Source organism: Pinus tabuliformis, chromosome 8 (assembly GCF_031772625.1).
Source record: "Pinus tabuliformis cultivar Carrire ecotype Pingquan chromosome 8, CPIR1, whole genome shotgun sequence".
Classification (NCBI taxonomy): domain Eukaryota; kingdom Viridiplantae; phylum Streptophyta; class Pinopsida; order Pinales; family Pinaceae; genus Pinus; species Pinus tabuliformis.
Window position 1 is genome coordinate 1415193845 of NC_142294.1, and position 25643 is coordinate 1415219487.

Sequence of the window (25643 nt, forward strand, 5' to 3'; positions counted from 1 at the left end):
TTTGGGAATCCAAAACATTCTCTTATTTCAGTCATTATAGGGTAGCAGGGAGGTGATAGGTAGGTTTATGAAGTCGCCTATAGGCTGGGGCCTGTGAACACTTCATGGTTGTAGGGTGGTGCTAGGTCGTTTGTGGCTCGCTAGGGTGTTGGGGCATCCACTCAGTTGATTATTGAAGAAACTAGGGTGTTTGGGCATCCTTCTAGTGGGAGCTGGAGAGGAATGATTATCTAGAATTCTAGGAAGTTGTTGCTTTCATTTCAGTTGGGGCTGAAGATTAAAGAATTTACTTAAAAAAAATTCAGTGTTTTTCGGCCCAAAGGGGGTTTTCCACCTAAACTTCTTCTGCCTACTATGTTCTTTTATTTACTATTATTACTGCATAAACATTAATAATAATTGAAGATTAATGAATGCTCTCAAAATATTTAAAATTTCTCATTGCTAAGGAATACTGATTCACCACCCTCTTAAGTATTTCTAATATTTTTTAGAGGAAATATTTCGGGAATAATTTTTTGGGAGAAAATTTGAGAGAAATTTTCATTATTCAAGCTATAAATTGTCATTGGGAGAAAGATAATTTGTATAATCCAATATTCTATGCAATGCCATAGATTTGTGTGATAGTGAAGATCATATTTCCAGAGCATCAACATCTTGCTCATGCCATAAATTTATTTCTATTAATGAATACAACATGAATTATTTCATAATGAATAGAGATTAAAATGTTTAACTTAGAAGCTTTATGAAAGTAGACATAATGATATTTATCGTATTAATCAAGAAATTCCTAATCCTAGGGTTTGTAAAGGCACCACTTCCAAAGGGGAGGATGAAGAATTTATTCCAAACGAGAATTTTAGAGGCATAAATGAGGATAATTAATTTTCTCCGAGTTAGGATTTCGCAGGAGCTCATGATAAATATGAATTCATCCAAGTAAAGACTTCAAAACCATAGATGGTGATGATAAATTTCCCCTGAGTGAGGATCTCAAAAGTGGAAACAACGATAATGAATTTCCTCCAAGTGAAAAATTCAAAGGAATAGGTGAGGATCGTGAAATATTTACTTAGAACAATCATTTGAAGGGAGAATATGAGGATAGTGAAGGAGTTACTCCAAGAGATAATTTCAAAAGCATTGATGGTGATGAATTTTCACTAAGATAGGATTTCAAAAATTCCAATGGCAATGTTGACTTTCCTCCAAGAAATGATTTCAAAAGCACCAATGACAATGATGGGATTTGTCCAAGTGTGAATTTGAAATGCATAGAAAAAGAAGATGAATGTCCTCCAAGTGAGGATTTCAAAAGCATAGACAATGAGAGTGAAGGCTTTCATTCAAAGGAGGATTTCAATGCAAGAGATGAGGATGGCGTGCCAAAACTATCAGTGAATTTGAATAATTGTCCAAGACATTTTATGAAAATTATGTTTGCATGGTAACTTGAAATACACATTTTCACTTGCATATGACATTAGATGAAGTTATGATTCATTTTTTTTTATGTTTTTTGGATTATATGTTTTAATTATGAAGAATTCATTTGTTTCATATATCCAAAATGCAACAATATCTTTGAGAAATAATTTATGTTTAGGTCAATCAACCTAATATTCATATTTTGATTAAAAGTAATAAAATATTAGGAATTAATGTAAATTCTAAATTATATGGTGTTATTGTCATGATATTATTTGTTGTTGATTTGGTAGACAATAGTTAAAAAATGTTTCAATTTAATGCCCCATTAAAAAGGAAATATAGTAAATTTGATCGTAGATTTTAGGGTAAGATTCCAAAAGAACTATACTTTCAGCTATTAAAATAAAAATTACTCTTCGCATAATGAAACATTAATTTAGGTGTTCATTGTAAAAAAAATTAGTCATAATATTTAGTTCATAATGCCATGGTTGAAATACGTTGAGAACTTAAGTTTTTTTTCTTAGTCATGGTATTTGGATTTAATTCTAATGGTTGAAAAGAGTAAAAATTTAAGGTTTCTTTGAGACATGATATTTTATCTTTAATTTCATATTTGAAAATAGTTATAATTTTAGGGTTTTTCAGAGTCATGCTAATTTAGCTTTATCGCCATCACTAAAAATGGTTGGAATTTTAATATTTTTCAAATATGTGATATTTTATCATTAAGGAAATGGCTAAAAAATGTTCGAAAATAAAGGTTTTTTGGAGTCATAACATTTTATCTTTAACACCACTCCTAAATAATGTTGGAATGTTAACTTGATTTTTTTAATGCAAAATCAACGCTTTTCATTCACAGGGTGTTATTTCATGATTTGTGTGCAAAAAAAATTTGTTTTAATTATCGTTTCTTAAAAGGTGTTAAATATTTAGCTTGAATTAAAAAAAAAAATTTAAAAAAAAAGAGCGCAAAAAAAAAGCCTTCATGAAACATCCACACTTCTTATCTCTAGGGTTGTTTTTCATGTTTTCTGTGCAAAAATAGGGATATTTTGGGCTAGAGTTTTTGTTTTGAGGCTACAATTCTCATTAAGTTTGTAACTTTGTTAATAAAGTATATATTTTTTCCATCACCTTTTAGAATCCTTATTTCGTTATTTGTGAGGGTCTATCAAACCCTATGTTTTGAACACCTGTGTTTTCATTGTAGGAGTCCGATACCATTGTTGTTGAGCGTGATTCCTACTTTGTAAGTATTTTTGGCAGAACAATTTCATTTTCTCATGAGTGATTGATTCTCTGTATTTCACTTTCTATTCCTCTATGAGTGTTGATAGTTCTATTTCATTCATGTCCATGCCCTCTAGTCCCCCTTCAAGTCATGCTTCAGTAGCACCTTGCATGTTGATTTCTCCTACATTTTCATTATGATGTGACTCTTCTAGCATCTTCTTCTTTTTCACAATTGTTTCTTGATTTTTCTCTTTTCCGAGTTTTGGATATCTTTTCCTTATTCTCATGTTAATTCCTTGAATTTTTTGGGATGCCCTAATTAGATAATCCTCTTTGCACCCCCCTAATCATCTCACCCCATGATCTTGTCTAGAAGTGCATTCCATTATTGTTTTATTTCATGCTACTATCACTTATTACTACATTTCATCAAGAGGGCTACATATAACTACCCACAACACCTATCACCACATCAACTCTATCGGAATATTTAAGAAATTTACCGTGAATACTAAAAAAATGAGAGAATATTGCTTACCAAAATTAGAATCCCCATCCATTTGTCCATCAATTTTAGGGCTTTTGGACCATAATATGATATGATGCATAGTATTTTAATGCACCCTCCCCTCTCTCTATCTCACTCAAACACAGATACGAAAACACATATTGTCTCTCTCTCTCCCTCTCCTTCTATCTAAACTCCCCTTCTCTCTTTCTCTCTCTCTCTCTCTCTCTCTCTCTCTCTCTCTCTCCCCATAAATACATACATCCCATCTCTCACTCTCACCTTTCACCCTACTTCCCTCCTTATTTCTCTCTCACTCTCCCCTTTTTATACCTCTACCTTTTGTACCTTTCTGCCCTCACTTTCTCTCTCCTTCCCTCTCTATCGATATCTCATTCTTCCCTCCCATGTCTCCCCTATATCTCTCTCTTTATTCCCCCCCTGATCTCTCTCTCTCTCTCTCTCTCTCTCTCTCTCTCTCTCTCTCTCTCTCTAATATATCTCTCACTTGATCTCTCTTCCACCTCTCTCTCTCTCTCTCACTCTCTCTCTCTCTCTCTCTCTCTCTCTCTCTCTCTCTCTCTCTCTCTCTCTCTCTCTCGTACTCTCCCTCCCTCTATGTATATCTTTGTCCCTATATGTATCTCTCCCTCCATCTTACTTTCCCTCCCCCTCTCTCTCCCTCTTAAACTCTCTCTCTCTCCCTCCCTCTAGCCCTCCCTCTCCCTCTCCCACCATATCCTCTCCCTCCCTCTACCTACCTCTTTATATACTTCTCTATGTCTCTCTTTCACCCCTTTCTTTCCTCCTCCCTCCCTACCATGTATCTCTTCCTCTACCTATATTTTTCTCTATCTCTCTCTCCCCAATTATATCCCTAACCCGTTGCATATATATATATACTCCCTACCATGTATCTCTTCCTCTACCTATATTTTTCTCTATCTCTCTCTCCCCAATTATATCCCTAACCCGTTGCATATATATATATATATATATATATATATATATATACCCCTCTATCGCTCTCACCCCACACTCTCTCCCCCTCTCTCTTTCCCACTCCCTATCTTTCTCTCTCTCCCCTTGTCCCTCTTGCACTCTCCTTCTCCAACTCACACTCTACCTCTCTCCCTTTCCCACTCTCCTCACCCACCCATTCCCTCTTTACCCCACTATCTCTCTCTCTCTCTCTCTCTCTCTCTCTCTCTCACCCATTCTCTCTCTCCCTCTCCCACCCCTTTCACTATATTTCTCTCTATCTCACCCTCTTCCTCGCTCCCTCTCCTTCACTCTTTGTCTCTCTCCATATCCCTCTTCCTTTGGAACACTCTCTATCCCTCCCCCAATTCATTCCTACCCTCTCCCCACTCCATATTCTTCCCCTACTCTCCCTCACCAGTTCCACATCTCTCTCTCTCCATATTATCCCCTCCCCTTCCTCTCTCTCTTTATCACTTGATCCCTCCCTCCCTCTCACTATATATCTCACTCTCTCTCTCTCTCAATCTCTCTCTCCCCATCTCACTCTACCTCCTCCTCCTCTCTCTCTCTCTCCCCTCCTCCTCCTCCTCCTCTCTCTCTCTCTCTCACACACACACACACACTTTTACCCCTCTCTTCCTTTATTTAACTCTCTCTCTCACTCATTTCCCTCTCTCTTACAACTATTCTCCCTCACTCTCGCTCCCTTTATATCTCCCCCACTCCCCCTCTCTCTCTTTAACATACTCTTTCTCTCTTGAACTCTTTTCCTCTCCTTATGCCCCTCTTCCTCTCACACTCTCTCTCTCCCTCACCCCTCTCACTCCAACTCTCTATCCCCACTCTTTGTTCTTGATTTACTCTCTCATCCCCTTTCCCCATATCTCCCTCCGCCCTATCCCCACCCTCCCTATCTCTATCTGTCTCACTTGATCCTTCCCTATCTCTCACCCTCTCTCTCTCTCCCTCACCCCATATCACTCTCCCTCTCTCAAACTCTCTCTCTCTCTCTCTCTCTCTCTCTCTCTCTCTCTCTCTCTCTCTCTCTCTCTCTCTCTCTCTCTCTCTCTCTCTCTCTCTCACACACACACACACACACACACACACACACACTCTCTCCCATATTTATCTCATTTCCCTAATCTCTGTCTATCGCCCATTTGAACTTCGGTGTATCCCCACCACACTCCCTGTGTCTTCCCCCTTCTCTCTCTCCCACTCCCTCCTCTTTAACTTTCCCCTACATACTCTTCCTCTCCCTCACCCTCCCCACTTTCTCTCTCCCCACTACTATCCCCCTATCTCTTTCACATTCCCTCTCTCTTGCTCCCTCTCCTACTATCCCTCTTACACTCTATTACCTCCCTCTATTTTCTTCTATCTCTACCCCTCTTCCTCCCTTTGTTTTCCCCTCAGTCTCCCTCTCCCTCTCTCTCTCAACCCCCATCTCTAACTCTATCTCCCTTTCCCACTCTCTCACTCTTTCCCTCTCCACATTGTCTCTCTCCCTCCAACTCCCTCTCCCTCTTTATTTTCTTCTCTCTCAGTCTCTCACCCTTTATTCCCCTCTCTCCACCTATATATTTTCCTCGTATCTCTCTCCCACTCGTTCCCTCTCTTCCTCTCTCCCACTCACTCCCTTTCTTCCTCTCACCCTACTCCATTATCACTCTCTGCCCCCTCTTAAACTCTCTATATCTTTCTATCCCCTTCACACTCTCCCTCTACCTTCCCATGCCTCTCCACTCCCCATGTATCTCTTTCTCTCCCCTAATTCTCTCCTCATCCCTCACACACTCTTTGTCTCTCACACTCTCTCCATCTATCTCTCTCTCCCCCTCTTTCTCACTCACCCCCTCACTCTCTATGTCATCTCTTACTCTCATAATCGCTCCCCATGGCTCTCTTTATCCCCTAATAACTTTGTCTCACTACTATCTTTATATCCCCACCTCTCATTGTCCCTCTCTATGTACCTTTGTCTCTCTCTCTCTCTATCTCCTTCTCTCTATGTCTACCTATGGATTTATCTCTCCCCCTCTCCCTCTCACTTTTAGGTACCTATAATATTATAGTATCACTCTTATTATTATTGTTATGCCCATGTATCCACCATATTTTTTTTTTGTGCCCCATAGAAACCCACTATTATTATTGTTGTGCCCATAAATTATTATTGTTATGTAGGCTCTAATTATATTATGACCCCTTAGACTCCTATATATACAAAGGAGTCTTTGTCATATGTATCGTCCAATAATTGTTTGTTTATGTAATGTAAAGGAAGTTTCCCCCTCAAAGAGGATAATTTTTAAGTCATTTATCTATCTTTTCTTTGAGTTGGTTGCATAACATTTCGTATGGTAGCTTTGAATTCTAGGGGTTCTCCTCTTTAAATAGGTCATCTTCAAATTTTAACTATATTGTTTTTACTACGAGGGTTCAGAAGTTAAAATATTTACCATGTGGAGCCAAAATATTGGTGAAATGAGTATAAAAATTTTAGTGCTTGGTTCACTATATTTTCTAAGATATGATCTAATGAAGTTAGGGTTTTTGTAGGCTCCAGAATTCAATCACAAACAGGTGACCTAGGGAAATTAATCATAACATTCGTTTCATTCATCAACTTTGCATTATGTAAAAAGTGAGTGAAAGTGCACAAACTTTAGTTTTTCGTGTATCCATTTCATGGATGAAAGTCTAAACAATGACACGTGGCACTGTGTACAACTTCGATATACTGAACCAATCCATAGACATGCCATCATGGGATATTTGGCATCACTCTTTCTCTATGAATGTAATCTTCATCACACTTGTGGGGTTAGAAAGAGGAATCCAAAAGATATCATAGGAAGAAATGTTAGAATTTGGAGATCTGAAATTATGGAGTTATAACCATTTCAAGATTGAAGTCCTAAAAGTAAGAAAATGGTGTGTATTTATTCTCTAATTGTATAAATTTTGTTTGAAAAATCGGTTTGAAGTGATTCCAAGGGAATATTGAAGCATAGATATCAATATTGGGTTCTAAAATTCCTCCTAATAAAATAATTTATACACCCATTAAGCCCTTAGAAATATCTACTATGACACATGAAAGCACAAAATAAACGATTTAAAGCACAAAATTACTTTTCAAATTGATTAATTGAGGAAATTCATCTATATCCCTTTCCAATCGGTAACATTACGCTCTCTGTTTGCCTCATCTGTTGAACTAAACATGTTCGGTAACAAATTTCATTCCCACAAAAGTGTTCAAAAGATAAGGCTCATTCGGTGACATGCCTTAAAAAAAAGGAAAAATGTTCAGTGGATTTCCATCCCACAGATCACACTTATTTTACTCATAAATCTAGATTCATTTCTATAATAGGTATAATCCTCCAGAAGGATAAAATCCCTTCAATGTCATCCCCTCCCTTCACATAATGACCATGGGCATGACAGTTTAAAGAAAGAGAAGGAAAATTTCTTAAATAATATTATATGTTTGTGATGTATCATTTGTGTAGGCATGCACTAAAGGATGGTGTGCTCACTAGTGTTCCGTATTACAGTGCTGACATCATGCAAGTGTTCATTTTTGTCTACAGGGTAGGAAAACCCAATGCATCAAATTTTTGGATGAGTTGAGCGCACCAAGGACAATGGGGGATTGACAAGCCCTACTTTATTGATGTTAAATCCACCTGAGATCTCATGGGAAGATGACGACCGATCAATAATTGAATCAATCCTTTCATCCATCCCCCTTCACTAAATGTCATTACCATCAACAACACGATTGGAACATGGGCTGGCGAATCCCAACATATTTCATGTATGATTCCTTACCCTCAATGTAAGTCGCATGCCATGGAAGGATTCCACTATAAACGAACCACTCCTCTAAAATCCACGTGTCCTTTCTAGCAAATTTATGTGTCGTGGAAAATTAAATGTAAAAGATATGTGGTGCAATTTTTGGGTAGGCATCTTACAATCGGTAGCTAGAATGAAACATCATCCAATGGTAATAAATTGTTTGATTAACCAATCTATTTATTCCACCATAGAGAATGTAGGACATGATTATACTTCTACACTACAATATCAATGGCAACTCTGCATCCCAAGGACTAGATATTTGGGTAAGAAGACTAAGCATGGTTTTTCTAATAAGAGTAAATATTTATAAGCTCATGCCATAGTTTCCAAATTTAATTTAAATGGCATAGATTTCTTTTGTCACAAGTGAAAACAATCAAGGAGAGGAAGAGCGCATGAAAAGAATTCAAGAAATACTTGCTCACTAATTCCACCTTCACAAAGTTTTCTCACTACTTCCACCTTCACCAAGCCTACTTGCTACTTTTACCTTCACTAGTTCTATGTGCTACTTTTACCTTCACTGGGTCTAACCAAAATTTGAATCTCCAAATGAAATTTATGGAACTCTACCAAAACTTCTTTTTTTAAGCCTATTCACAAGAATGAACTTGTAAAATGTTCTGCCTATCTTATTCTACAAATATGAATCTAAAGTTTTTACTTGAGGTAATTATGTATGTCTCATTATATTACTAAAAATTCCATTGCCCGAAAAGTCCCAGAAAATAAGTTAATAAGAAGAATACCAAGTTAACATATTTGAAATTGATTTCAATACCATTCAGAAAGTCTCACTTCCATAAGGCATATCTCTGAAAGCATACTGAACCAAAGTCTAATGTTTTTACCACAAGGACCTTGCATTAGGGAAATTTTGAGGTTTTAAATAGTCCCCTAAGGAGTATAATAAAATAATAGTATACATAATAAAATACATTTTTTTATTATCATATTTTCAACTTAACTCCTTGGTTTTTTACTCAAATTTCATATATGTACAATCGTTGGATGTAAAATTATATTCTATATCCAATAAGTACCCACTCAAAGTACTTTTGCGTAGATCAACTCCAAGAAAAAAGTCAAAATATGTGAAAAAAAACATGTTTGAAACATGTTTTTTTTCATGTATTTTGAAATTTTCTCAATGTGGATCTACTTAAAAGTATGTAGAGTGGGTATGTTGTAAATATGTTGTCATTGATGGAAAAGGTAAAGGTAAAGTATGGCCAACAACAATGCATTGATGACAATGTTGTCAACAATTAACAAAGAAGGACATAAGGTGATTGAAAGAGGAGCAAAATCTTTGTGGAGCAATTAGAAAATGTTCAAAGACTTTAGAGATATTTCTAGAGTAGCAGTTCATCTTAGATATAGATGAAACCCACCTTGATGGATAGAGCTCTCGACAAGATTTCCATTGGTATGTGGAAGTCTAAAAATGGCCTCTTGGATCGTGAAATATAGACAGTCAAAGTTGTAGATCCTAAAAATCAAGACTTATAGAGCTCAGTAGGTTGGAAAACCTTTTGGCATTAGCCGAGTTTGGCAAAGCAGCCAAACCCAAGTGTGAGTAACTGTTTAAACCTCATACTTTTCAAAAATATTTAAACACAAGGTTTAAATAAACTATTTGAATATCTATGTTAATTGTGGATATCGTTAGGGTCTGTAGCACTTTTGGAAGGTCAGTTTCATTTTCGTTTGTCAATTTCACTTCCTAAGGTGATCTAGGAGGTTGAATCATATCATAATAACTCTTCGTCACATATTTACCCCAGTGGACTGATAAGCTTGGGTAAGTGTGGAGAGGGGTGCTACACTCTTGGCATACTTGACTACAAAACCTAACCATTACCATCCCTTAGAACCATAATAAAAAAAATGATGAATTGGATATCCATACAAATTTCAAATATTAAAGTGTTGATTCACTTACAATTGAGATATTTCTATTGGCCATTGATTCTTGTTCGATCTGAATTTGGTATCCTCTTTCCTTGTTGACACCCTATTTGAAGGTTGAAAATTTCTCTACCCATAATGTTTGTGCTCATTCTGGTTTTTCTCTAATGAAGAATATTTTGGATTTGTCCTACTCTTATGTAACAAATACATTTTTCCATAAAGCAGTTCGTCCTATCTCCATAAAGAATAGGATCTCAACACCGACTTCAAATTTCATCATGGAGATCACTTGGATTTTGAAGTTGAGCCTCCCATTTCAAGGCCCTAATTAAAATAAATCTAAATTATCCACCAACCATATTCTAATTAGGAAATTTATGCCACAAGAATTAAAAAATTTAAAACTTGTGAAACTTGTAACTCTTAGGGATGAGTTTCTCATCTAATAAGAAAAATATGATCCATTTTCCTAGCGAGACATACACACATATATCACGTGTTTGTACTTGGGTATACTATTGTTTAATGCATGTTTACACTGCATATATTTAATACCATCCATTTCACATATATGAAATTTTTATTTAATATTTAAAAATATAATTTTAGAAAGTTGTTTCATTGAAATCGAATTAATCTCAATATTATACAAAATTACACAAATTCATGGCATTTAATAAGTTATTCACATCATATAAATTAATATTAAAAAAATAATTATTAATAAAAATAAAATGAATTTGAAACCATTAAAAAAAGACAAATATGAACTAGTAAATATACTACATATTCATAATAATTAACAACTCATTAAATTAGTAAATATGCTACAAGTTGAAAGAGATTAATGACTCATTAAACTGGAAAATGCACTACAAATTGGTGGCAATTAACTATTCATTAAACTAGTAAATATATTACAAAATAATGAATCAAATCAACCAATTAATAACTATTAAAAATAAAACTAAAATTTAGTCATATTGTAAAAGACTGATCCTGTTACCCTTAGTCTCCTCCCTAAACATAATAACTCGTCTACTTAGTATATTTTTTTATTGTAATAACAAAGAACTGAGTTTGTCACTAGTCTCCTCCCTAAACATAATAACTCATTTACATGGTATAACTTTTTTTATAATAACAAATAAGTGAATTTGTACTTTTGGAAAACCATTGAATATCTATTATTTGTCAACCATGACTACCGTATTATATAAATTAAACAATATAACATCTTGTATGGAAATTTTGGGTAAACTTGTATTCATCAATATGGGTGTATTTGAGAAAACAACTTAAAGGGATTGTAGAATCTAAAATAAATCTTATGATTAAATCCTTAAAATGAAAAAAATTGAGAACTATCAAAATTACTCTAAAATTGCATCAAGTGATATCTTACATATTTGATCAATAAATAAGCATTTGAAAATTGGATATTCTTTTGTTGTATTGGTTTCATAATGATATGGGGGAAGAATAAGTTGCATTGATTCTAATGGTAATATATGACAAATATATTATGTTTAATTCATTTTGACAATAATTTAACTTAAAATCATTGGACCACGAATATTGATTCCAGTAATAATATAACCATGGATTAAATACAAGCCCTAAGCCATTTACAATATATCCTAGTGTCATCATTTATTGAACATTTGAAGACAATGATAATTAGTAAATTACATTAATTTTAGAAATGTTAATTAGTTACATTAATCTAAGTGATAATGCAATTCAAAATGATTAGTTATCTCCATGGAGATTAACTAAACAAATTAAAATATGCAGTGGTAATTTAAGCAATTATATAGTAAAAGTTGCTACAAATAATGCAACAATTGAACCACAAGATAAAATATAGAATATACATGCATAGAAATATGGAAGAAAAGAAAATAGAGAGTAATTATCCAACCGATAACAAGTATTCTTTATTAATATAGGCATAGTCTAACTAATATACAAAATGACCTGTTCCAGTGACTAGAAATACAATTTTAGGTGAGATTCTAATTTGTTTGTATTTAAAATGTGTTTTTTAATACATAAATGGATTCAACACCCTAAGAAACCACATATTCATATCTTGTTTGAATGTGTTTTTGAATGCATAAATGGATTCAGAACCCTCAAAAAACCACAATGTCAATCAAACAACTTAAATATTCAATTACCCAATCAAATAGCTTAAATATATGTTTCTTAGAAATATCTACTAGATTTTGACAAAATTAAAGGGAAACAATGATTAGAAAAAGGGTCATTTTATCTATTAATTAGCTTACACTATTAATATATAGTCAACAATAAAAAAAATCTCTTACATTTTATATCTATGTCTATTTATGTGTTACATAAATAAAGGTAGTTGTGACTTGTAACTTCTGGTTGGTTGAACTAAACAATCAATTGACCAACTAAACTACTTCATTGGCAACATCTTTGGTTGAATTACTCTATGAAATTGAACCTTAGCTAGGCAATCTAGTCAAATAAGAGACCCCTCGCACATACAACGAACTTAGTAATTACATTAACATCATCTTATTCTATTGGTTATTCTCAAGCCCTTAAACACTGTAAATGTTTATTACATTGAGAATTGCCAATATGAAAATGTTAACGTACAAGGAAATGTAACTATAAAATAACAAGAAGGAGTTTTGGATTTATGACTATAGTGTTATTAATTGCAAAATACCTAAGAATTAAGAAATTTGGGATTTATGACTGTAACATTTTTAATTGCAAGCATGAAATCCTACCAGCATTGAGATGTGAAATTACCAATTCCAAAAAGATTTAATAGCTTCCAAATTCTATTAAGAATTTGAAAGATTATATCTCATTTATTTTTGTGATATTGGAAAGAAAAATAATAAAATTTTATTAATTGCAATAATGAAATAGGAAACTAATATACATATAGTTGAAAATAAAAATGATGTAAAACATAATGGAAATTGACTCTACAAATGTTATGAAAAATAATATTAAATTACATCTCAAAATATTGTAAAAATATTCATAACTAAGATATATTCATACAATTTTGAAAAATGAAAATTAAATGTGAATTTGATTACCTTACATTTATGAAGAAAATGAAATTATTAAAAATAATATAATAAAAATTAAAACTATAATTAAAAAAAAAAATTGATAAAGCACACCATGTCATATAGATACAACTTTCTGATCTCATACATTTTTTTATAATTTAATATTTACATATAATAAATGCATTTTTCAAAAAATAATCATATCTCATTAGTTGGATAAAAATCATTTAATTTATTTCCAAATAATCCCTCCTCGTAGGTTTTCCTTAGTGATTCTCTGAGCTAATATTTCTAAAGCGTCCGGCTTTGGCCCTTTTTAGATTTAGACTTGAAAAATGTTGCTTAAAATACATTTATTTTTAAATTCATAAAAAAGGTTTTGGTTGGATAAAAATCATTTAATTTATTCCCAAATCATCCCTCCTCCTAGGTTTTGCTGGGTGATTCTCTGAGCTAATATTTCTAAAGCGTCCGGCTTTGGCCATTTTTAGATTTAGATTCGAAAAATGTGGCTTAAAATACATTTACTTTTAAATTCATAAAAAGTTTAGATTTAAATTTAAATTGCAAAGGCTAAAAAAGTTTACACAAATGACACCATGGGCAACGTCGATAAAATATTTTCAAAATACAGAAATTATAATGAGATAACTAGGAAAGCACACTATTAGAATATTCCCAAAAATGTTTCGTAAAATATACCTTTATTTTAAATACATACTAAAGAGGTTTAGATTTAAATTCCACTCGACACAATTTCCACAAATTACACCATTGGCAAAGTCCATATAAGCTTGTCAAGTACAGAATTTATATTGAGATAACCAGAAACACACTCACAATCGGAATACTCTTTAAGGGATGCAGAGCCGTATTCCGCTGTAACAGGATTCTTAAATATTTATCAATTATGAAAGAAAAAATATGCAAAAAGCAGACTAGATCGTGGACAACGAAATTCTACAAATTTTCCCAAAAATTTTGAACTCCGGATAACAAGGAATGAATTATGCACTTTTAACTTCAATTGTATTCGGTTTCTTCAGTTTGGGGGTGGAAGCTTATGAACGTTCATGGTCAGCACTCTATGGCTGCTGGGAAATGAAGAGATCCGTAATCTTTACCAGTGTATGCATGATCATCATCCATAGCAACGTCCCATCTTAAATCCGTTCACATATTTGCACGTGATGTAATTGACTCCATCTAAAAATTAAAAGATCTCGATATATGGCAGCGTTCGCCTTTCCCAAATACAGGTATACAATCCATCTCAGATGCAATTTGATAGAAATTTTCCCTTTTCAATGGATTCAACGACAAATTTGATGTAAAATGTTTAGTGCATATCAAAATTTTGGGTTTCTGGTTTTCATTGTGAAAAAGGAGAAATTTGATTCGATGTCTTTTCATGCAGATTCCATAAGATGAGATGGCTGGCGATTAAAAAGGTAGCAGCCGACTTCAAACAATAGAAAAATTCATCAGAATCACAACATGAGATGGCGAGCAAAGATGTATATGCAGAGAAGTGAGGTAGAGAAGTTGAAGATAAGATAGAAGGGGAGTAGGCTTAGCCAGGTAATATACAAGTTGAGTTGACTATTTTGAAAATCACGTCTGAAGATTCTCAAGAATTCAAGAACATCAGACCTCCATTAAATATTCATGGTAATTGTGGTAAGATGCCGACTAATCTGCTTATTTGAGACCACCTTAACCTATAAGGAATCAGGGAACAATGAGCTTTGTTGTGACGAGTCTGTAAATAATCTGATATAAATAATTTATATCTACAGAATTGACTAACAAAGGTGGTACTTATATTTTATCGTATGAAAGTCTTATATGAATTTAAAGAATAAGTTGGAGAACTAATTTAAGAGATAATAACAAAGGTGGTATTTAAATTTCTATTATGTGAAAATCTTATATGAATTTAAAGAATAAGCTGGAGAAGCGATTTAACAGATACTTGGATAAAAAATAACCATATACATCTGGATTTCAAACTCTGTGTAATGCAATAGACAACTTTGTTAAATTGGGCATCATATTGTTCACAACCGCCATTGAGATTGTGCAATGATCATTAAATCAAGATCCTCCTCTACCACAACAATGCTATCAAATTCAATAAAGCACGTTAATGTAACCGTTTCAGCCTAAAAGTAGGTTTTAAAAGATTAATTTCTCATCAATTTTCAAGAATTAATTAAAAGTGAGGGAAATCTGGACTCTCTGTCCTCTCACCATTGAATCAATATTTAAGGATTTTTCTGGAATTCAAAGCAAAATGAAGGAAAACCTATCTGCTTTAAAGTTTCCTATAGGAGACATGGGCATTAAAGCAAGAAAACGTAAATTTAAACTATTTCATTTTAAATTTAGTTTTTAAGAATAATCCAGATAAATTTTCAGGAGTTCGCTTGAAACTAAGAAAATATTTCTGTGTTCAAACTTTAAATTATAAAAGGAAAAATATGATAAATTTTGTCGCACTTAACCTAAATGCTAAAACTATGTTAGAAAAAAGTTAACCTATACTGTAAAAGAACAATAACATGGGGAGAAACAATAACAGGCGCGGCTTCCAGGAACAAGACTAACCTGGGCATTCAGAAACTGCCTTCAGGAACATGGCCAAGTGCAGCAACAAATGTAAGAGAACCATGGCCAAGTGCAACAACAAATGTAAAAGAACCATGGCCAAGTGCAACGACAAATTCGTGATCGATGATTGCTGAGAAACAATACTGTAACGTCAAATATTCAACAAAACAGGGAAATTGAAATCAATGTTAATTATAACTCACAGAGCTTTAAATTATTTCTAACAAAATAAAACATGGTGAACTGGACTTGCACTGTAGTGTTCCTATTATTGGAACTTGAATCCATGGCCATGGTCAGGTCACAGATGAATGCCACTAAAATACCGATCTCACTCGTTCTGTGCCCTGCATTTCTCATAGTTCGAAAAGCGATGGAGCTACACGGGTGAAGGCGTCCTCCATTCAATGCGTGGTATATGTGTGGTAAATGTAGAACGTGGTGATTTTCAAATTTCTTAAAAAACAAATTTCTAGAGGTGGAGGAATTGCCCCAACGACTATTTTGGGCTGGAATCCAGGCAAACGTAGTAAATGTAGAACGTGTGGTCCTCCATTAAATGTAGTGGTAATTTCAAATTTGACAAATATATCCCTCTGACAACTGTACCATACAATTTCGGTCAGAACGTTGGAGCGCCGTCCGATTGAGATTGTCTTAGATTCTTAATCTGCCTGCAAAGACACCGTGTGGGATTGAGAGGCTTTTAATCTGTGGGGAAATACGCTTTTGATCCTCTAACGGTTAGATGTCAGAAAGCCTAGATATGGATCTTGTAATCAAACTGCTCATTCTTATAATCATCCGCCAGAGTCTGTTTAATTACAAATTCTTATAATCATCTTCTAGATTCCGTTTAATTACAATCTAATTATGATTCAGAAAATTTTCACTGACCACGGTTTAGAGTTGTCCAGGGTTATTTCCATTTAAATTTAAATTCACAAATATATTTTTTAATAAATAATTAAATTAAAACTACGACATAATCTTATCAAAGTAAACTAACACCATGTATGTTATCAAAGTAGACTAACATAATGCTATTAATAAATGTGGTTGTTATGTAGTAGGTGCTAACATAATATATGCTATATATATAATATGGTTTATTGTTTTATTATCAATTTAGATTTATTTTAATTAAAAAATTTGAAATTAAAATGGATCTAAACTGGTTTAATTTCCTTATTTAAATAAATTACATTTCACATGAATATAATGAACCATTTATATTTTTATTCTTATTTTATTTGTATAATTTTATTTTATTTTCATAAGTCTAAAATATTCACATTACATTATATTAATATTTTTTTAATTTTTATTTAATTGTTATATAATTTAATTTAATTGAAATGTTAAATATTACATTATAACATTTCTACTCTACTAACCTAAAAAACACAAGTTAAATATTACATCACAACATTTAGTTAAATATTACATCGCAACATTTATGAAAAAGACTTTTGAAAATAATAAAACTCTAACTCTACCCACTCGATCTAAAAAATGCTTTCCTTGACCCTCAATACATCTCTAAAAAGAAATATCGCGGCCGTTATACCATTATAATATAAGTGTAGGTTTCACATTAGCTTTTGGCTAGTTCTCCATTTTTTAACCCATTGGCACATAGCTCAAGCGTACGGGAAATAATGTGCTCATAAAATTAATTCAGATGGTGTTTTTTAAGATATAATACTGCAGCATATATGAGAGTTATCATTATAATGGCCAATCATATGTCCACAGACATTAATGAAATTGGGAAATAAAGAATCTGCTGTATAAGTCCGTGGGTAAGTGGCAATATCAGATTAAAAGGATGTAGAAAATTGTCTTTTTTGAGGGCTGCGTATGAAAATATTATGACTAATTCAGATCACTGAGCATTTGCAAAAGGTTGATGACCGTTTATCCAAATTGTCAGAGAAGATCTAAGAGAGCGGGACCTCTAATCCTGTAACAGTGGGCGCCTCAAACAAACAAATTCGGAGAAATTAATTAGCGCCCAATAAATTAATTTGTGAACTTGTCTGGCGATAATTGCTGCACGTTTATGAAACTGTTATAAGAGTTGAAATATATTATTCACACGATAATTGCAACACGGTTATGAAAATCTTTAGGAGTTGAAATGATATGTTTGTGAAAATCTCTTCGGAGTTGAAACGATTATTAATGTTACCGCGCACAAACTCCGAAGCAGGTTAATGTTGCTATTGTACCGCGTAGCGCACAAACTCTTTAACTGAAATCTGTGAGGTTTCACAAAATCTTATTTTAATACATCAATCCGTTAGGTATTAGACATGTTGCTATTGTTTCTTCGTGTAACAGGTCTTGAACCCGAAACCTATGGATACTTAACTCCTCTCAATTAAGGAAACCACTCATCCAACTACCCTGTATTTAGTATTTCCTTTTTCTTTTTATATTTACTAATGATAATATTCAAGGAAACTCAAATTCAAATATGGTATAAAATCTTTTAAAAACATTAAAAAATCATCTACTTTTATTAACTAAACTAACACATTAAATTTTAAACTTATAATTATAATATTTTTTTACTTGAAAAAAAAAGTAATTTATGTAAATAACTTTTTATTATTAATTTAACATCTTTTATAATATAATTTTAAATTTTAGTATTAGTATGGATTTTATATAGTTATAGTAAAAAAAAGAAATCACTCCTACATTTTTTATATTTATTAATATTTTCTAAAAAAACCAAAACCAATTCCTTATTTCCTTATCTTCAAAAAATTCCAAATTTTATGAGCAAGTGTATAATAATATAATCAAAATTAATAAAACATGTGATAGTAAATATGGTTAGTGTCATTATTTTTACTATTATTACTGTCATTATGTTTAGTATTATTAAAGATATATTTATTGTCATAATGTTTGGTATTATTAAAGACATTGATTATGGAAATGTTAATTTACTTTTTCCTTATTATTAAATTTATTTTTATATTAATATTATATTTTTCTAATTATATTAAACTATTATAAAATTTTATATCGCTATTAAAATAATAATTAATACTTATTATAATTAAATAAATTTATTAATATTATAAGGTTTAAATTTATTTATAATTTTAATTATGTTTATTAATTATATTTATTTAAAATTAATAATATAATTTTTTAAAGCTCTTCTTATCTCAGTTTAATTTGTATATCCCCGCTTTTTATTTTTTGTTGTTAGAGATTTGATGCAAGGTTTACATGCAAGATAGTAACAACCATATGATTAGAGTGGTAAAAATAATATGCAATGTCATTATTTCTATGAAAGAATATGAGATACAAAGCAACATAATATGAAAAACATAGAATAAATGAACTCAAGAACATGTGAAGAAAAATCTTCTTTGTTTATTGGTATATAGAGATACAACAAAATAATCCTAGGGACACTAAAGGGAGTATGTTGAACAATTCGTCTCTACAACTCCCTTAAAGGAAAGTCACTCTTTGCTATGGTATGCATGAAAAAATCTCCTCAAAGAAGCTACAAGAAAAGTCTCAATAGTTCCAGTTCTACTCGTAGATATATGCACAAGTTTAATCATGTGCTCCCTCTATCTCATTACGGATATTTTTCCTAGTGGGAGACAAGAGGAGTAATTTGAGGGCTCATGTATTCAATTTCAAGAGTGAAATGGATCAAGTTTGAGCTATTAAGACTCTTTCAGTAGAAGACAACACATTCAATGTGGAGTGGTGAATGGGATATTAAGTTGTCACTTTCATAGACTAGTGAAGCTATCCAACAAACAACCATGGTGATCCATCTAAAAACTACTCTAGTGCCCTTGCATAATTTGACTTTTTAAATAGAACATTAGGACTCTTTCATTTTCGTTGGTTCATGATGCTTTCCAATTTCACTAACACACTTGTATATGTTGTCTTTTTTATGTTGAGCATGCCTTGACATTTGCGATTGGGTGTACTATTCTTCTTTGATAATAGATCACCCCTGGCATATGAGGTGAGAAGAAAATGTATAGCCGATACATCATTTTTTATTGTTTGATGATGAGTCCTACTAGCTTCTTAGAAGAGATGAAAGAGTTCATGATATATTTTAAAAGAGACCATAGAACCCAATGTTTATAGAAGATATGTACAAAAATTCAACATGACATTTTCCATCTTCGTGAACATGGGTGTTGGTTAAAATATATGTATTATATTTCCAACATTTAATCATCTATCTAGGGGTTGGATCAAAGCCTATTCTAGTCTATACTAACAACCAATGCTAGAAGGAGCTAACACTGAGGCTTATAACTTCTCAATGGACAATGTGACTTTAATGCTTATTGATTTTTAAACCACGATCTTTCATTACCGACATATAATGTTCATGTTGTTTTACTTATATATTAGGTCTTGAGAGTTTAGCAATTTCAATCTTGTAGTGATGTAAGAAAAAATCATTAAGCATGCTACCAAAAAGTTACTTGAAAAAGAAGTAAATGGCGGAAAAAAAATCTCAAACACACACATTTAATGCATGAAAACAAAATAAAATAATACAATGTAAATACTTCAAATGATACACACTTCAAAAACTTGTAATGAGTAAAATAAATATTAGTACAAGATTAGTTTTATCCTATACTATTTATATCCCCTACATAATAAATCATCTCACTACATAATATAACCATATATACACACATACATTTAACAATACTACATATAACATAATAACATGTTATATACTCATATAACAATAAAATTTAAAAATAAATGACAACCCAACGTATATACACTACATTCAAAAAAATCAACAAAACATTTTAACAATAAAATAATCAATATACATGATAACAAAATAATAAACATGTTTATCTATATATATATATATAACATTATTATATATACATACATATACTAACAAAACATGATAATAATTAACTAAACAATCCACAACCAACAAATAAACCAAACATTATACCCATTAAATAAACAACGTAGAGAAGACAATGAATAAAAACTATGTAACAATTAACGTGAAAATGTAAAATGATAATGTAATAAAAATTTATATAATAACAGCACACAATAGCAACGGATGATCCATAACAACAAAATAAAAATCGCTTATATCCTTATCACACATAGCAACCGATATAACACTAAACCTGAAAATCTATGTGCATCTATATTACGACACGTACAGAGATATGACTCGTTACAGTGTTATGATAAAGGCATTGGAGACAGAGAGAAAAGTGTCTAGCGAGGAAAATGATATAGAGATTGTAGGCCTTTTTTAACTCGAAGATTGATTTTATTAATTTATAATGAAATTAATAAATTAAAATATTGCGAAATTGGATATAGTGAAATTAATAAATTAAAATATTGCTAAATTGGAATTAAATAGGATGTAAATGAAAAAATTTGGATTGTGTTATTGGTAATATTTTTTTATTGAATGTAAAATTAGGTTAACTTAAGTTAAGAAAAGCTAGATCAGATGTGTAACAAGAAAAGTAAATACTTGATTTTTAAATAAATAAAATAATTTAATCACTTGGAAAAGCAAGATCCCAAGAGATGAGATTCTTGCTAAATTTCAATGGTAAATGGGAAGGGATAATTCTTTCATAATAAGACTTCTAGATCCAATTCTAGATAAGTTTAATGGACTAGAGATAAATATCCATTAAGCTACTTCGCTGGAAAAAGATGCCAAGTTAAGAAAAACATAAAAGCCTTGTAGGAGATAAAGGTAAGATTTTATGAGGAAAAGCCTCGTGGGAGAGAAAGGCAATCTTTTCTCAGAAAAGCGTAGGCAAATGGATAAAAAGATCCATAAAAGTGGGAAGCTGCTAATGGAAATCATATCATGAAAGAGGGTATTAAATACCTGTTGAAGAAATCAACAGGAGGTAGTTGATCCATGGCGAGAACTCTCAGCTCAGGAGTGAACTGGAGGAAGTCAGTTCTAGGTGGGGTTGCAGTGGTCCGTTTTCCAAGTGAATCTCTTCAACTAAGCTAGTTTACTTCAATTGCTTGGGATGTTACTCTTTTTGTTGTCTAATCTTTAAACATATGAGTACAATTGCATGTGCCATCTTATGATTCATTACTCTTTATCTTTTCATCTTTGTGATTGTATGATGCATGAATAATCTCTTTTCTTGAGATGATAGAATAATGGTGAATAATTATTCATGAGACTACTATGTAGGAGGAGTAATTATGTGTTTGAGGTGTGACACTGTATAGTCTAGCATTCGGGTTGTTTATGCTATGCATTACGCTTCATGAGGTGAATTGCATCCACTAAGGCTAGTTTAACTAATTATTCATATTACATAAGTAATACTTTTGACTATGATAGTAGGGCTATGATCATGATTATGGTAATGATAGTTACGGTATATTCATGATAACATTCCATTAATGCTTGTGTTGAATCCTCATAGAAATGAAGTTTGGATACTCAAATCTTATTGATTGAATGCCATGATTTATTTTGTTCTCTAAGTTGTCATTTATACTTAAGCATGGTTGTGGAATGTAAGTCTATTAATTGAATCTAAATGTCCACATCGTGGATCTCGTAGAGCATACAAGGAAATTGTAGTATTGTGCTCAAGGGGTATGTAACAAATGGTATTAGAGCACTCAGTTCAAATATTGCGGCCTAAATGTCACCCCACACCTTCAAAATATGAAGGATTTGTACGTCCCAATGAAGGGATCAGTTATAAATTGCTATAAGAAAAATATTGCAGAATCCATCAAGGTTGAAATTAAATTGTAAAAGGATTTAAGGAAGGAGAATTTTGTAACAAGAACATATATAATAATATTATATTGATTACTTGAAACCAAAGGTAATTCTAACTAAGGTTGTTTGAAATAGTGGATATTGAATAGAGAGTGAAGTATCCCATGTTACTGGACAATCATATAACTAGTTGTGTTTTCTAAATTCTTAAAGGATCACTTGAAAACATAATTAGCCTATTAATCATTATATAGTGAAGGAAGAAGGGTATAATTTGTCTGCCTGAAATGAGTTTTCAAACAATATTCTGATGAAAACTTCATTCTTATAATGATTTTGCAGTTAGTAAAGTATGTAGAAGTAAAGTAATGAATATATGATCACAAAGGTTGTACCATGATTTATGAAATAATATAAATTAAAACATTTCAATGTAGGGGATACAATGATATGTTGTGATCATACAAAGGCATGGAAAGACCAAAAAGGGGTAGTAACAATAATGTAATTGTTTATATACGTAACTGTGAAACAATAAGCTAAACAACTTATACAGTGCTTACTGAAATTCCCTCCTTTCATATCTATATTTCAATCGAAAGAAAACCTATAAATTAATTATTCCATGTGGCCAACCTTCTAAATTGATCAACCCAGCTAGGCAAGCCAACGAGAAACTCCGAATGAGAAGGTTTTCAAATCTCGTCATCAACCAAACATGAAGATCCCCTTTATTAATGTAGGCAAGGTTAAACCATCACTCTAAAGTAAATTATTGCAGGAAAGGATTTTGGGCAGGGCCACGACCACATCATAAAGTGTTTATTGCAATAGTTGATATTTTATTGTTATAACTCTTCCCCTTCATTAAGAAATGTTAGAATCCTACTTCATGTGACAACATTGTAGAAATTTTGTGATACCATGCAATCCCATCTAGGTTGATGTGGAACATATTCGATGGATTTGGTATTCTTGGTTCCGTTAGAAAATTAAACCAGGCTAGATAATACCAGAGATGATCCCTGTTGGTACTACCACTATTGATATTGCTTATTGGTGCCATGACGCATGGTGCATGCAAGTCTGAGCCCTTGTGCTTGATTGTGTCTTGTGATACTTAGTGGAATTAACTGCGATGCTTGATGTGCATGATTGTTGGTAAAAAATGAGGTTGGGCTCAATAGTAGCCTTGATTACATTGAATTCTAACGTGGCCAGAGAATTGTTGAGCTCCCCTCTCTGTGCAGACCGATCACTAAAACAATCGGCTCACTTTGCTACTCATCTCTTCTCTCAATGGCGAATTGCAACCGACAAAGTTGGTCATCAGGTGGACAACATGAAAATGCTTTCTGACATACATAATGAGCCTAATATTAGATATGATGTGTTGGATGCATTAGAATTATGAGATAGTAGAATGAGATTAGAGTATGCATGGTTATGGTTCTAGTCCGATTTGTTGGTTTCTAAAGAACATGAGATATAAATGCAAAAAGTGTTAGATGTTGGATTTAAAGCACAAAATTACTTGTCAATTTCAAATCATCTATTTCCCTTCCCAAATGGTAATTTCATCATTCCCAGTTGCTTTATCCACAGAACTGAAGGTGTTCGCTGGCGGACTGAATTGCCACAAAAACATTTAGAGGATAATGCGTGACACAACTTAAAAGAAGTTAGTGGATAAGCGCTATCCTTATTTCCATTCCACAGATGTATCACGCTTTTTTTTCTACAATCATCATAATATCAGATAAGGATTATTCTAAATTGCATGAGGACAAATAGTAAAATCCCTTCAACGTCATCTCCTCCCTTCGCATAATGACCAAGGGCACATAGAGGAGATCAGTGTGAGGGTTCTGATAATGAAGAAATTATCTCCTCTTCGTCGTTCAATGAAGACAAGTGGGAGAAAAGGCATCAATCAACTCTATGTGGGTTGCTCGAGTATAGTACCTCCACAGGAATTTTCATTAAATAGATTGGGATGCCAATATGATTCAATTAGTTGACACGGTATCAATAACATTGTAATATCAAGATATTTTTGTAACAACCCTCGTAGGCTCTTCCCTTGGAGTTGGCAGCTTGTGGAACTAGTACGATGGCAGGAGAGGTAGCCTACAGGAGGTATCAAAGGTGAGACCCCATGAGAATCTGTCAGGAGGGCGAGATCATGTGATCATCTACCAAGACCCCAACGCCGGTAACAGGAGGTCGACAACTGTAAGAATAACATGTTAACTAATTTCAATTTGACAAGATTGAAAGACAAACAGGATCCTCTGCTCAAAAACATAGGTTTCCTTATTCACATCAGATCAAATATTTCAATGGAGATGTCGGGGTTGGCCATGGAGGACCCCTTCGTTTTCTGTGGGAAACAAGTTCAGAAAAGAGGTGTCAAGTCTCTTTTTTTTTTCGTACGTTGTTCAGTTTTCACATTTCCTTTTTTAATAATCCTCAAAACTATAATTAACATAAGAATGCCCACAACCAATTGTAAAAGAATATGGCAAATTTATTAGACTAGGCGGACTCGAATGTAAATATATAGGTGTGGCTCGATTTCCTTATTAAAGGAGAAAAGTACGCCCATACTGTGACCATTGTACTCTCTGGCTTCGAGAAGGGGAAATTTAAATTATGGGAAGGTTTCTCAGGGAAGAGGAGAAATGGAATTTTCTAAACGATTTTAGTTCACGTGAAATTGAAAGCCTTGGAGCTATTTCGACAACCTTTTTCCCTATGTTATCCTTGGAATCAAGTGGCCTTGTACTCAAGGACCAAATATTGGGTAAGAATACTAATCATGTTTTCTTTTAGAGTAAATATTTATATGTTCATGCCCTAGTTCCAAATTTAATTTAAATGGCATCGCTTGCTTTTATCACAAGTGAAGGCAATCAAGGAGAGGAAGATTGTATGAAAAAATATCAGGAAATATTTTCATTAAAAATAGCTTTGAAATTATTAGTATGAAGTTAAGATTACAGATTTGCATGAGTTGAAATTTTTCTAAGTAAATGACTTTTATGTAGACTAAATAATGGAGTTAAAAAAAACATGGCAGTAGGTATAGTATATTTTATTTGGTACACCTTAATGTGTGAAAAAAATCAAACAAATGTTGATAGATATGCCATGATTTCCTTGAAGACAATGATACTATTGTCAGAGTAGTCTACATACTTATTTAAACACTACA

The 25643-nt window shown here is 32.7% G+C and overlaps 1 pseudogene; it reads right to left on the reverse strand.

Annotated features, from left to right (window-relative positions):
* The window catches only part of LOC149240891 (uncharacterized), a 92920-nt pseudogene extending 76918 nt beyond the window's left edge, over positions 1 to 16002 (reverse strand).
* Positions 16003 to 25643: the final 9641 nt, after the last annotated feature.